Here is a 15,118-nt window from a genome sequence, read left to right on the forward strand (position 1 = left end):
AGGTCAGGCAGAGAGAGAATGAATCAGGGACTCATTCATTCAGTAGATATTTCACATGGTTGGTGAATCTAAACACACGTGCATGCACCCATCTAGGTATCAGGAGCTGTAGGGTTATGTCACTGAGCAGGGGGCATTCGGATGTTTGGTCTGTAGAACTTGCTCAATGCTACAGTGCTGCTCACTGAGCCAGGAGGATCTCTGGTGTCGGATGGGATACTCTTGTATAATTTGTGTCTACCCCTATCGATTCCACAGCCCACGAAACTCTGGAGTGCGCCCCACAATTTGTGCTAATTCTCAGGGACGTCCCCTCCACTGTGTCCAAGTTGTTTTCGACCTTGAGTGTTGTCTCTGTCCTCACCACGTTGAACAAGGTAAGAATCTTCACACGTCTTTCCATAGCTTTAAAGTAACTCCTTCTCTCAAGAGCCCTACTGAGCCAGGATGATGTTACTGAGGATAATATAGATGGGGGGTGGAGGGTGGGGCGGTTCACATCACTCACCGCACAGCAAACTGTCTTCAAATCCTTGTTCGAGATTTCAGCTCTGTAAAATCCATTCTGTGATCCTGTCCCGAATAGTTCAGAATCAGGTGCCACCTCACGTGGTCTTGAATTAAATCCCCACCCTCCAACACACCCAAATCCTCCCCGTGGATGTGAGACCTTTGGACACGTGGTAGAGGAATATAAAGATAGGACCTCAGAGGTCACTGATGATTCCACTCAGATTCCAAACGAGAGTTACGAACACTTCCTTAAGGCCAACCCTTCTATGCCACGGAAAAGGGGCAAAAGTGCTGTGGAATCCCAAAATGTGCTTGTGTGTGTGTGTGTGTGTGTGTGTGTGTGTGTGTGTGTGTGTTTTAAGGGATAAGCACACTCTTTTTTTACGTTTATTTTGAGAGAAAGAGACAGAGCACACACAAGGGCAGAGAGAGAGAAAATCCTAAGCAGACTCCATGCTGTCAATGCAGAGCCTGACTTGGGGCTTGAACCCACGAACCGTGAGATCATGACTTGAGCAGAAGTCAGAAGCTTTAACCGACTGAGCTTCTCAGGCGCCCCAAGAAAAACTCTTATAAGCGAGTGCCCGTGGTCGGAACATGAACGAGAGGGCTAACCCATTGTGTTCAAGTTGCGGATGCCCACCATGGAGTTGCGGATGTCCACCATGGCGGGGGACACCATGAACTAATGCAGATGACAGGGCACAATTTACCAGAACTGTGCTAATGTCAGAGTCTCGGCAAACCAGATCCATGGTAGACGGTTCGAAGGAAGAGACGTGTGTGAGCAGACCGCTGACCAGAGAGGCGGGCTGGGCGCAGGGCACAGACGAGGGAGGAGGGATTACCCAGAGACCAGCACCGGAAGGAAGCTGTGGTCACCCCTGGGGGCTGAAGCAACTTGAAGTGGAAAGATGTTGATGGAGAGGAGGAGGGGCACCTGGTGGGGGGGCTACGGTCAAGGAGGGAAGTCAAAGATGAAGCATCCAAGCCGGGAGGAAGAGAGGGACACCTATCCTGACCTCCCTCCTCCACTCAGTCGCCGGCTGATACTTCCCATTGGCTGAACCCAACCAGAAACCATCTGGAAGGAGAGCCTGGGGGTGACACAGGATCCAGAGCCTAGCGGAGAAAGACTTTGAAGGAGAGGCGTTGGCGGACGGAACAGAACCACAGAGGGGGCTGCTATCTGGTAAGAAGTTCTGCTTTGGAAAAGAAAAAAAAAAACTCAGCAGTCTCTGGTGTGTGGGTTTGGGACAATTTATTCCAGCAGGGCACATGCCGGGAAAGACTAGTGGGCAGGAAATCACAGCCCAGAAGGAGGCCCAGGCAAGGTCCAGGCTCTGACCCTGCAGAAGAACGGGCTTGTGTGGTGCTTCTGAAGGAGGAGTGCTATGGTAGGCTTGTGGCCAGGCTTCTGCCGTCGCGTGTGACCCGTCTGTGTCTAACTTTTTTTTTTTTTTTGTCATTTCCAGGATGGGCCACTGCTCTGCTTGGAGGGGTCATGCAGGATTCTCCTGGAAGGCATCCCACCCCCGCTGACTGACGCTGAGTAGGGTTGTATAACTCAATATCCCACACCGAAAGCTTTCTTTATAGGTCGCGTCCCTCATGGAGCCATACAGGCCTGTCCGTATCAACAGAAATACAGGGAAAGAGAAGCAGAGAAGGGGCCTTAGTCCTTTGGGAAAGACCTCAAGTTTGCAGAAGTAAATTAGGCTGTAATTCCACGTCTCTGTCCGTCTGTCCAACGGAGATCGGTGCGCTACCCTAGGGACACTAGACTCCTTTAAAGATGTCATTTTGCGCCTTCGAATCTCAAGACACAACGTGGTTTCTACCACGTTCCTTGGCCCCTCTCTGTCCATATCATCACCCTTCTTTCTCCGCTGAATCACTCCGGTGGCCCCGTCACCGGCCTTGACATCTGTGGTGTGCCCTCTACCCTGTTCTCCAGGCCGCACCTGGAGACATCTTCCCCAAATGCAAGTCTCATTAAATCAGAGCCTGGCTAAAAACCCTTCGGTGGTTTCCAGTGGAACATTCTCATAGATTTTACTACCTGGGCACTGCCTACCTTTATTCTCACTATTCTGTAACATCCACTCTCCACCCACCTTGCACACACACACACACACACACACACACACACACAGACAACCAGCACAGACCATTTATTTCTCTATTTCAGCTTGACTGGACACCCCGCAGTCATCTTTAAGATATACGGCCCCTTGCGTTTTCTGACTCGGGGTACCAAGATGCAGAGGCCCGTTTCATTCCCCTGGGCTCCCTTTCTAAACATCGTGGAAGAAAACTGCCCGAAATGTTTGCTACAAATGAAGTGTGTGATCTTCTCATTAGTTTCTTTCGTTCTTTTAATCATCCTAAAAGGAGTCTCATAAGTCATGCTTAGGATTTACTGGGGATGCATGATAATGAAGGCAGTCTCCCGATTTAGGAACACCCCTGGGACTTCTCCCATCTCTTACTGCAGGGCACAGATGCTGTGCCCTAGATCGGATCAAGGCGGAGGCTTGGATACCGGGGGCTGCCCTGTCGATGACTTCCAGCGGGAAGGCCGGACCCAGTAATGTGCTCGGGGAAATTTCCTAAGTGTTCACAGAGAACGTCAGGACACTGGGTTTCTACTGACATGTTACTTGATTGTTACTGAATATGTTCTCAGAAAGCCAAAGCTCTCCATTAAAAAAAGAGAGGGAAGTCTTTTATTATGTTTTGAACGTTTGCTTTGAGAGAGGGCGTGCGTTGAGTGGGGCGGGGGGGGGGGGAGAGGTGCAGAGAGAGAGAGAGGGTGAGAGAGAAAGAATCCCAAGCAGGCTCCACACCGCCAGCACGGAGCCTGATGCGGGGCTCGAACCCACGAGCCGTGAGATCATGACCTGAGCCGAGATCGAGAGTCGGACGCTCATCCGACTGAGCCACCCGGGCGCCCCTGGAAATCTGTTATTAACATGTCACAAGAGTTGTTGTTTCACGGAAGAGATTATTTTTAAAAAGATGATATAAAATCCTCAGGGGCCAGGTGCTGTTCTAGATGTTGGAGAATGGAGAAGTAAACCACGAAGACAGCGTCTGCGTTGTCCAGAGGCAGGACCGGGAGAAAATAAATAGCCAAATGATGACACGATGTTCAGCCAGCAAGTGATAAGACCTGGGATGGCAAATAAAGCAAAAATAAAACGCTTGTGTATGATGGGACACGGTGCCTATTCTTGAGGGAGAGTCAGGAAGAAAATCTCTTTGAGGAAATGGAGTTTGTTCAGAGACCTGAAGTGATGGGGGAGGTCACGCAGATGTTTAGGGAGACAGCGCACCGGGAAAGGAGCCGACAAGTGCCAAGGAGCGACAAGGATGCCGGTGTGGCCACGTGTCAAGAGCAGGAGTGACACAAGATAAGAGAAGTAGCCGACGCTGAGCTCCAGTGGGCCTTGGGGGCCACAGTCAGGACTCTGGGTTAAGGGAAGCCACAGGGGGACTGGGGACGGGACGAGGGCGGCATCGGCGGCCAATGCCTTCAGAGGACCGCTCTGGCTTCCGTGTGTGAAGTGTTGACCGTGGGGAGAAGAGAGAACAGCGGTAGGGACACCGATGAAGAAGAGACCACAGGTCTGTGCGGGACACTCGTACGACCGGGACTAAGACATCAGCGGCGTGGGGTGTGTGGGATGGCCGGGCTCAGAATCTATTTTGGAAGCAGATCATCAGGCCTTCCTGTTGAACGAGAGGAAAGTAGGAGGGAAAGGAATGAGCAAAAGAGAATTCAGGGTATGTGTCCTGAGCAAATGGGCGAATGATGTTCCCATTTATTGAGGGGAAGGCACAGCAGGATCGGCAAAAGTGGGGTGAGAATAAGGACTGTGCTGTGGATATTTTACGTCTCAGAAGCCTAGTAGGTATGAAAGTGGAAGTATCGACTGGGAAGTTGTATATTCAAATCTGGCACTTGGGGTCACCGTCAGGACTGGAGATTTTTTAAGGCAGGTAAATTCGGGGTGTGTATCAGAATTAATAAGATGGGTTTTAATTTTTTAAAACTGTCTAGGGTATGAGGATAGGGAGGAGAGGAGGGCTGACGTGTTAGAGTGGGAGGGAGGGGAGAATACCGCAGATGGGGCTATGGATGAATGGCCAGCGTTCTAGGAAGAAGTACGTGGCCACGTGGGGTTCTGAAAGCCACACAAGAAAACATTTTAAAAAGGAAGGAAGGAACGCCTGGGCGGTTCAGTCGGTTAAGCATCTGACTCTTGATTTCCGCTGGGGTAGTGATCTCGCGGTTGGTGAGATCAAGCCCCGCGTTGGGCTCTGTGATGACGGTGGGGAGCCTGCTTGGGATTCTCTCTCTCCCTTTCTGTCTGCCCCTCCCCTGCTCATTCTCTCTCTCTCTCTCTCTCTCTCTCTCTCTTTCTCAAGATAAATAAATACTTTAAAAAAAAAAGGAGGGAATCAAAAAGAATGTTGTTTTTTAAAGAACACATCCACCAAGATGGCTATTATTTTAAAAAACAGAGCGTAAGAAGTGTCGGTGAGGATGCAGAGAAATTGGAACCCTCGTGCATCGCTGCTGGGCATATAAAATGGCACAGCCACTGTGGAAAAGAAGATCACGGTGCCTCAAAAAATTAAAAATGGAACTACCATAGGATCCAGCAATCCTATTTTGGGTACAAAAGACTCCAGCAAATATTTATAGACCTATGCTCATGGCTGCATTACTCATAGCGGCCAAAAGGTGGAAGTCACTCAAATGTCCATCCTGACATGAATGGATAAACCAAGCGTGGCTGGTATTCAGCCACAAAAGGGAAGAGAACTCGGGCACAGGCTACAATATGGATGAGACTTGAGGACATTATGCTGAGGGAAATAAATCAGTCACAAAAGGGCAAATACTGTATGGCTCCACTTAAATCAGGTTCCTAGAGTCGTCAAATCCACGAAAAGCAGATGGGTGGTTTTTAGGAGAAGGAGGGAGGGGCGCCTGGGTGGCTCAGTCGGTTAAGCATCCGACTTCGGCTCAGGTCACGATCTCGCGGTCTGTGAGTTCAAGCCCCGTGTCGGGCTCTGTGCTGACAGCTCGGGGCCTGGAGCCTGTTTCCGATTCTGTGTCTCCCTCTCTCTCTGACCCTCCCCCGTTCGTGCTCTGTCTCTCTCTGTCGCAAAAATAAATAAACGTTAAAAAAAAATTTTAGGAGAAGGAGGGAAGGAGAAATGGGGGGCTATTTTGTAATAGGTATAGAGTTTCATTTTTGGAGGATGAAAATCATTCTGGGGACGGAGGGTGGTGATGTTTGCACAAAGTGAACACACTTAATGCCGCTGAACTGCACTAAAAAAATGAACTATGCTAAAACTGCGCTAAAAAACCTTTACACTCAAAAATTTTGCCAAAATTATCAATTTTGGTCCATGTATATTTTTGCACAGTAGTTGATCTTTTTTAAAAAAATGTATTTTTAAATATTTATTTATTTTTGAGAGAGAGAGAAGGAGAGAGAGAGAGAGAGAGCAAGCAAGGGAGGGGCAGAGAGAGAGGGAGACACAGAATCCGAAGCAGGCTCCAGGCTCCGAGCTGTCAGCACAGAGCCGAAAGTGGGGCTCGAACCCACAAACCACGAGATCGTGACCTGAGCTGAAGTCGGATGCTTAACCGACTGACTGGGCCACCCAGGTGCCCCAGTAATTGTTCTTTTTTTAAAGGATGATTTATTTTTCAACAAATATGCTGGAACAATGGGATATAAATTTTTTAAAGATAAAATTAAATTCTTATCTCACACAATAAACAACACCCAACTAAAAATGGATTATAATTCTAAATTTAAGAGCTGAAACTATAAAAGCTTTAGAAGAAAACATAGCAAAAAAAAAAAAAGAAGAAGAAAATATAGCAGAAAATCTTATGACTTTGGGTTAGTGAGATTTCTTAAGTTAAGACATCAAAAGCACATAATCCATTAGATCAAAAAATTAGTAAATTGGACTTCATCAAACATTAAAATGTCTCTGAGATGACACTGCTTACAAAGTTTAAAAAAATCACAGAATCAGAGAAAATACTGGCAAAATACATATCTGAAAAAGGATTTCTATCCAGAACGTAAAGAACGCCTATAATTCAATAATCAAACAACCCAATTAAAAATGGGCAAAAGAATTAAATAGATAATGCATCAAAGAAGATACATGGATGGTTCATAAACTCATACAAATATGCTCAACACAATTCATCACTGGGGGAAATGCAAGTTAAAACTAAAATGAGATACAATTAACATCTACAAGAATAGTCAAAATCCCAAAGACTGACCACACTAAGTGTTGAAACCCTAATACACTGCTAGTGGGATTGTGTAAGGGTTTGACCACTTAGAAAACATTTCGGCAGTTTGTTAAAAAGTTAAATTGAGGGGTGCCTGGGTGGCTCAATGAGTTGAGCGTCCACCTCTTGATTTCAGCTCAGGTCACGATCTCACCATTCACGAGATCAAAACCCGTGTCAGGCTCTGCACTGACAACGTGGACCCATGGGTTTTCCCTCTCTCTCTCTCTCTCTCTCTCTCTCTCTCTCTCTCTGTCTCTCTCTCTCTCTCAAAATAAATAAATAAGCTTAAAAAAAAAGTACAACTAGGTAAAATCTAACACACACATAACCCTATTTTATGAATCCAAGCCACCAAAGGTTTTAAGGCACACTATTATTTTATGCATCGCTTACAAAAAGAAAAATGGAGTCAGTTACAACTTGAAGACACTGTTGCCTGTAAGATACATCCTGGTATCAGGAATGTCAAAATGTGAAACACAAATGTGTGCCTTCCAGCTGAGGACAGTTAAAACTAAAGAATAAGCATTAGAACACTAGGATACAGCGATCCCGTGTCAGGCTGCATCCAGACATGTTTCCATGGCATTTCCCCCAACCATGTAGAGGAGGTATCTCCCCATCTCACCTGTAGTTCTTCCAGGAAAATCCAGCCCCTTGGTCCCTTGTTTCCTATCCTTCAAGGATCTTTTCCCTGATGGACTCAATGTCATCTGGTTCGTTTCAAGTACTTTGACCTTGTAAAGGAGTGTTTCTCAAAAGATGGGGTTGAGTCAGGTGGGTTGCTTGTGAAAAACACAGATGCCCTGTGGCCATGGGGTCCAAGTTCATTAGAATTCCCGGAAATGGTGCCAGGAATCTGCATTTTAACAAGCCCGTCCAGGAACCTCTAATGCATACCAAGGTTTAAGGACATCTACCTTGAAAGAAAACCATTGCCTACTTCAACGAAAAGACTCTCTTCCATAAAAAGGAAATTAGAAATATCACAGATGCGTCACCAATGGAGGCCATGCACCATACCCTGAAGGATATACACCATACCCTGAAGGGATAACAAAATAAGGCAAAAAACTGGTGAGACGCTCACCAGACCCATTTCTCCCCTCTGTCAACAAGTCACATTACATTAAAAAATTTTTTTTTCTTTCCCCTCCTTTTCAAAAAAAGATTGCATTTTTATTTTATCAGTTGCCAGTTTCCCCAACACATTTGTTGAATAATCTACCCCTGGCTTACCGATCTGAAATGCCAAGTTCCTCCTGAAACACATTCTCACATGTTCTTGGATCTGTGACGGAGGTTTGTGTTCTGTTTCTTTTTATTCTCTGTGAAGCACGGACTTGGAAACCTATCTTTAAAATCAAACCAATCAATTACAGTATTCAGATCTCTAGCCTCCCTATCTTGTGCCTTTTGATTTGTCAAAGGTTTAAAGAAGTGTCATAAGTTCCTTGCTACCTTTCTAATAATGTCAATTTCCCTGTGAACATCCAATGTTCCGCTTGTGTATGTTTTCATGCCATCTCATTGCCCGGATAAAAGTTTGTGTCAGTTACGTATTTACTGTGAACTGTAACGTTTATCAAAACAAACTGAGCCGTCTAGTTTTCAAGTCATAGGGGAAAAAAGGTGGTTTGTTTTCTGTTTCTTCTCAAAACCATTGCAAAGAACAAGGAGAAACTTTGAAAGGTAAATTCTACCTTTGATGAAGCCAGATTTCTACAGCCCCAAACAATATCACTTCTATGGAACAGGAGTGTGAATGAATGACTGCCAACTGACTTAGCAATGAGAGAAAGTTCCATGCCCTCTATAGCAGGGGGTTGCGGGGGAAACTGAGGAGAAGTACGTCAGTATTGCCTGGCTGAGTGTTGGAAAATACCAAAGAAGCCAGAGGTGAGGTAAGGCTGACGATCAGGTGATTATTTCAAAGTTTCTGGGAGAAGCGATTACATCAGCATCCCCCACCCTACCCAGCACCACCCTACACAGATAAGGTAAGGGCCAAGGGCACTTTGCCATGCTGATTATTCTAAATCAAAGTTACTTACGAGGCAGCCTGTGCAGGAAGGACACTCAGACCCTCCTCTGTCCCTGTGAAAGCAGGAGATAAGTCTCCCATGTGAAAGGTGTCCTTACTGTACCAGGAAGTAAAGACACATCCTTATCACCAGAGGTGAGGAAATTCAAAGAGGAAAAGACTGTGTAAACAATGCTTGTTACTCTTTAATCATTTACTCCACCCAGTCCAAATTCTGTTTAGAATTCCTCACTAAAATGGAGCACCTGGGCGGCTCAGTTGGTTAAGCATCCGACTCTTGGTTTTGGCTCAGGTCATGATCTCATGGTTCGTGGGATCGGGCCCCGCATTGGGCTGAGTGTGGAGCCTACTTGCGATTCTCTCTCTCTCTCTCTCTCTCTCTCTCTCTCTCTCTCTCTGTCTCTGTCTCTCTCTCCCTCTGCCCCTCCTCCTTTCTCAAGCATGCATGCTCTCTCTCTCTCAAATAAAATTTTTAACAACTTAACCATAAATTAAAAAATAAATAAGTAAAAGTAAAAATGTGAAAACCATCATGAAACGTCCAGCAGAGAGTCTGGAAAACAAAGTTGGAAAGTCTTCAAGAAGTAACAACAAAATGATAAAGAAATAGACAAGAGGCCACAAACAGATAGAGGGGGATTAAGAGGTACAAACTTCCAGTTAGAGAGTCAATAGGTCACGGGGATGAAAGGCACAGCAGAGAGGAATATAGTCGATAATCTTGTAATAGGGTCGCATGATGATGACACTTCTCTTTGGTAGGCCAGAAGTACAGAATCACCGAGTCAATATGCTGTGCACCTGAAAGTAATTTAACATTTTATGTTAATTATACTTCAATTAAAAGAAAAAGAAAGAAGACAAGGAGAAGGATTCCAAGTCCTAATTATATTACAGTTCCCAAAACCAAAAATCAAGAAAATGTACGGGAAGATATTATCAAGCGAACAATAAAATTAACCTCCCCAGAAGTGAGGGATTAGAGATTCCAGATTACTTCTGGCCAGATGTTCAGCACAACGGGTGATAAAATCTGCTCGCCAATTCACACAGTGGTGAAATTTCAGAGCACGGGGATAAAGAGAGGATCCTAAAAATGCCCAAGGTGGGATGGGAAACAGGTCACCCGCAAAGGATGGGTAATTAGAATGGTGTTGGACTTTCCCAAAGCAGGAGCCAGACCCCAGATCCGACAGAAATCTATTCCAACCCACAACGCTAGACTGGCAAGATTTTCAATCAAGTGTTAGGATGGAAATGCAAAAGTCTAAAAACACAAACAAAAATGAAAATAAAATGGCTATCATACATTTTCATCCGCACCCCCCCCCCTTTTTTTTTCCTTCTGGAAGGTAATTAAGGCTCTGTCCCAACACAATTATCTAGTAATTCAAGAAAATGAAAGCGAATTCAGGAGAGTGGGCAGAGTGGATGAAGGGAGTTCCGGACGGCAATAAAGGTAAGTGCCAGGTGGTCAGATGACTCAAGCCTAGAGCTACTGGGGCAGGATGGGTAGCCCGAGTGGGGATGTCTCCTCAAAGAGGTTTGCAATGACAGGTTATCCGACAGATATAACATGGAAAGAATGTTGAGAGATGTTTTTGCGGAGCTTAGGAATTACGGAAAAAGCCACAAGTTCAAGAAAAACAAACAAACAACTAAGCAAATGAAAAATAATGAGGCGAGTGTGACTCTAGGAAAAACAAATGATGCACCAGAAAGAAAACACTGGTATCACTGGTTGGAAAGGTAACACTATTCGCATAGTGATAATAATAACAAACCCTGTAACAGACGTGGTTGGTTCTTCGCCTATTTCTACAGCTTCTTGATTTTCTTATATCGAAACCTCGATTGTGTTCTAAAAATTCTTGCAGGGGCACCTGGGTGGTTGAGGCCGTTAAGCGTCGGACTCTGTACTTGGGCTCAGGTCATGATCTCAAGGTTTGTGGGTTCGAGCCCCGCATCAGGCTCTGCACTGACAGCTCAGAGCCTGGAGCCTGCTTCGGATTCTGCGTCTCCCTCTCTCTCTCGGACCCTCCCCTGCTGCGCTCTGTCTCTCTTAGTCTCTGAAAAATAAATAAATGTTGGGATTCCTGGGTGGCTCAGTCGGTTGAGCATCCGACTTCGGCTCAGGTCATGACCTCACGGTCCATGAGTTCGAGCCCCATGTTAGGCTCTGGGCTGACAGCTCAGAGCCTGGAGCTGGCTTTGTATCCGGCTTTGGATTCTGTGTCTCCCTTTCTCTCTGCCCCTCCCCTGCTCATGCTCTGTCTCTCAAAAATAAATTCATGTTGGGAAAAAAATAAATTTAAATAAATAAATAAATAAATGTTTGAAAAGTTTAATTAAAAATAAATAAAATAAAAATAAATACATATTTTTTAAACCATCAAAAATAAGTAAACTGATCAAATGAGGTCAGTTTGTGTCCACGAATTTTAACATTGAACTACAACTAAGAAACAGCTAGAAGAGTTGAATAATGTTGCCCTTAGAATATTGGATAAGAGGGAAGGAGTAAGGAACCGACACATTTATTTTATCTTTTGAGAATTAAAAAAAAAAAGTTAGACTATGCACATCCCTAACCTTTTTCATTAAAAAATTAAAGCTAATTTAAAAGTAAGGCAAAAAATCTTTGTCTCATATAATGTCTTTGACCTTGGATTTCTGTATTCCGCTAATATGATAACCTCCATGTTCCTCATTTTGCCTTTTATAAAATATTACAGTCATGGGGACGCCTGGATGGCTCAGTCGGTTAAGTGTCCAACTCCTGGTTTCGGCTCAGGTCATGATCTCACGGTTAGTCATGAGATCGCACCCCACATCGGGCTCTGGGCTGATGGTGCTGAAGCCTGCTTGGGATTCTCTCTCCCTCGCTCTCTGCCCCTCCCCTGCTCACGCTCTCAAAATAAATCAACACACATTAAAAACAATAAAAAGTAAGAATAAAATATGACAGCCGTATCTTTTGCCCACGCTCTTATCTTAGCCTGTTCAGATTGTCTTATTTCAGGTTTGTAAAATGTAAACAGTATACACTCAGGTTTGAGGTTCCGACCCCATCTGTCTGTCTCTTGGTAAAGAACCTTGTTCCGTTTGCTTTTATTGAAAAGACCCCTATGGTTGATCTTTCTTTTGCCATCTTTTCCTATGTGTTCCACCATTTTGGGTTTCTTTGCATTCAGCCTCAATGAATGGATTTAGCATTTTGAGAGACATATTCCATTTTAGCTCTCCTGATTGTTATCTGTAAGGTTTTTCCAACCTGCTTGTCAAAAGGCGTTTCTTAAGCGGTTCTTCCTTAATCATCTGAATCAGGACTGAAACATTCACTTAGCCAATTTTTATGTTTAAGACAGATCATCAATTTTTTTTTTGTTGCTCCCTTTCTCTTTTCCTTTTCTTTTCTTCCCCCTTATGATCCACGTTTGCCTTCTTTTTACAACTTATTTTTGAAATGTTACATTCTTTAAACTCAGCTGTACTTGTACTCATGTAACCAACCGTGTTCCATAGACTGTCGGAGACAATAGATCGGAGAGAGGAACACAGTCTTTGACCTCCAGGCACTAGGGAGGCAGTTACAGTCTAGAGTAAGTGGTAAGAGGTGCACCTGTGTTACCAGAGGACCCAGGAGAGGCATGCAATCTGGACTGGATTCTCCGGGAGGACTTCCTGGTGGTGATGCTTGAGTTAAATTTGAAAACATGATGTTGAGGACTCAGCCCAAAGAGTGGGGAGAGTTCTTTCCAGGGCAGACAGAAGGAACAGCCTGTGCAGGAAGATGCTTTGGTTTGGTTTTGCTTAAAGTTTATTTATTTATTTATTTTGAGAGAGAGAGAGAGAGAGAGAGAGAGAGAGAGAGAGAGAGAGAGAATTTCAGCACTGTCAGAGCACAGAGCCCACCTTGGGATTCCATCTCACGAACCACGAGATCACGATTGGAGCCGAAATCAAGAGTCAGACACTCAACCGACTGAGCCACCCAGGTGCCCCAATGCCTTGGGTTTTGGGTGACTGCAAACAGCCCAGTGTTGCCTGAATATGGTGGCTGGTGTGGAAGCAAAGGTTCAGAGAGGTGCCGCAAGATGTCTAGGTCAGAGACAGCCTTGAAGGTCACTTTCAAAAGGGTGCGACTGAGGCATCTTAGGCAGGATGCAAACAGTTCGGGAGGGAGGGTAGGATTGAGGAGGGAAGGTGGCCCTTTTAGGAGCTTGTTCACAGCAGAGGTGATGAACAAACACACAGAGAAAGAAATGGAACAGGGGAAAGAAAGACGGTCGGGAGACCCCAAGACGACCAGGTCCTCAGAGGGAAAGCAAGGAGGCCATCATTCCCAAACTCTCGGCTCCCACTTTTCTCCAAGCTCCATACAACGCTCCCTTGGAAACAGAATAAAAGACTTCCCAGTTTATTCCATGAAGAAACATCACCTCCGAGGCCTCGCTGGCCCCCCTGCCATGGTTTTGGACGAGCTATCTTTTGAAAAGTAGAGAATCCAGGCAGAGGGTGAAAGAAGGTAGAAGCAGCTTCAAGCCCAATTTAATGAGACCTGTAAGGTTACCCAGAGGCTGGGTCAGCCCTCTTTCCCCTGAAATTCTCACTCGTGCCACCCTTCATGTCCCCCACCCCCAACACCACCACCCCCAGAACAGAGAGAATGTAGGAGCCCGTTCAAGGTATGGATTATGAATTCAACTCCAAAGTCCATTGCTAAAACTGCCGAGTTATAAAATCATCCCCTGCCTCTCACTAAAGTATAATGGACACCCAGTGCTACATTAGTTTTGGCAACTCAGGGCATTAAACAAGGCTCACCAGGATGAGCGAAGTCACCACGTGTCACCACAGAATGGTTATTCCGCTATTATGGATGGAAGTTCCCCACGCCGTACTTTTCATAGGCCTTTTGTCTTCCACACAGAGATACCGTAACAAGGGTTGGCCATGCTATACACATTACGGGCCAGAACTGTGACTTCGTGCGTCCCAGGGTTTTAGGAGCAGAGTGGTGGCTTTGGGGATGGTGGTCGAACAGTCAACGAGGTGACAGCATGAATCCTGCAGTTGAGTTTTGGAAGTTTCTATTGACGTCTTCAAGCTCACGGATTCTTTCCTCGGCTGTGTCCAGTTCATCGATGAGTCCGTCCAAGGCCGCCTTCCTTCCTCTCCGACCTGTGGGCTGCCCTTGTTTTGTTTTGTCTGTCTTTCAGTGTCTCTCTCAGTGTCGTGTTTTGCCGCACATCAGACACGACGATGGGTGAAAGGGACCTGGTACTGGTTCCTGAAGAGTTTTCTTCTCCTGAGTCAACCCCACTGAGTTGTGATTCTCTGCATGGCTGTCTGCCTCATCCATTCTGGGGGCAACTGTTTGCTCTTTGATGTCAATATTCTGATGGAGCTAAGAAAGACAGTTGATTTTTGGCTTGTCCATCTTTTCTCTTGCTGTGTGGACGGGAGAGATGACTTCTAAGATCCTTACGTGTTGGCCAGAAAGCCCAAAGACGTCCCTAGTTTTGGATTTTATTCATTAGGAGTTTGCAAGCAACATCAAGGAAGCTGGTTTTAGAATTTTGGAATGAGACTCCTTCACCGCTCGCTCTGATTACCTACCTGCCTGGTGAATGACAGGAAAGAACTAGGCTTTTGTCTTCAAATAAGGATGTGTTCCTTCACCCGGTCCTGTTCTTACAGACCTATAGAGCTTTAAATTTTTTTTTTTTACATTTTATTTATTTTTGAGGGAGAGAGAGAGAGAGAGAGAGAGAGAGAGAGAGAGAGGGAGGGAGAGCACAAGTGGGGGAGGGTCAGAGAGAGAGGGAGACACAGAATCCGAAGCAGGCTCCAGGCTCTGAGCTGTCAGCACAGAGCCCAACACGGGGCTCAAACCCACGAACCATGAGATCATGACCTGAGCCGAAGTGGGACGCTTAACTGACTGAGCCACCCAGGAGTCCCTAGACCTATAGAACTTTAAAGAACATTCCCTCTCCTTGTACAGATAAGCCCATGGAAATTTTCTCAGGATCACACAGCCAGTGACAGATATGGGACTTGGGTCCAGTTCACGGTTCCCTCCACGGCCCCTTATGTCTCCCTGGTCTACGCTGCTGAAGACAGCGGGCGTCTGTTAATCCTCCTCCACAGAGATGATAACCCCGACAGCAAAGAACCTGGAGCAGGGGCATGGCGTGGCCTCTCTGGGG

At 45.7% G+C, this 15,118-nt stretch overlaps 1 long non-coding RNA gene across 1 annotated transcript; it reads left to right on the forward strand.

The window, feature by feature from the left end:
* The first annotated feature begins 303 nt into the window (after positions 1 to 303).
* On the forward strand, positions 304 to 3,242 carry LOC123382012. The gene is made up of 2 exons (XR_006589752.1): positions 304 to 377; positions 1,989 to 3,242. It is a non-coding gene; the product is annotated as an uncharacterized LOC123382012 (long non-coding RNA).
* Positions 3,243 to 15,118: the final 11,876 nt, after the last annotated feature.

This window comes from Felis catus, chromosome E1 (genome assembly GCF_018350175.1).
Source record: "Felis catus isolate Fca126 chromosome E1, F.catus_Fca126_mat1.0, whole genome shotgun sequence".
NCBI classification, from domain to species: Eukaryota; Metazoa; Chordata; class Mammalia; order Carnivora; family Felidae; genus Felis; species Felis catus.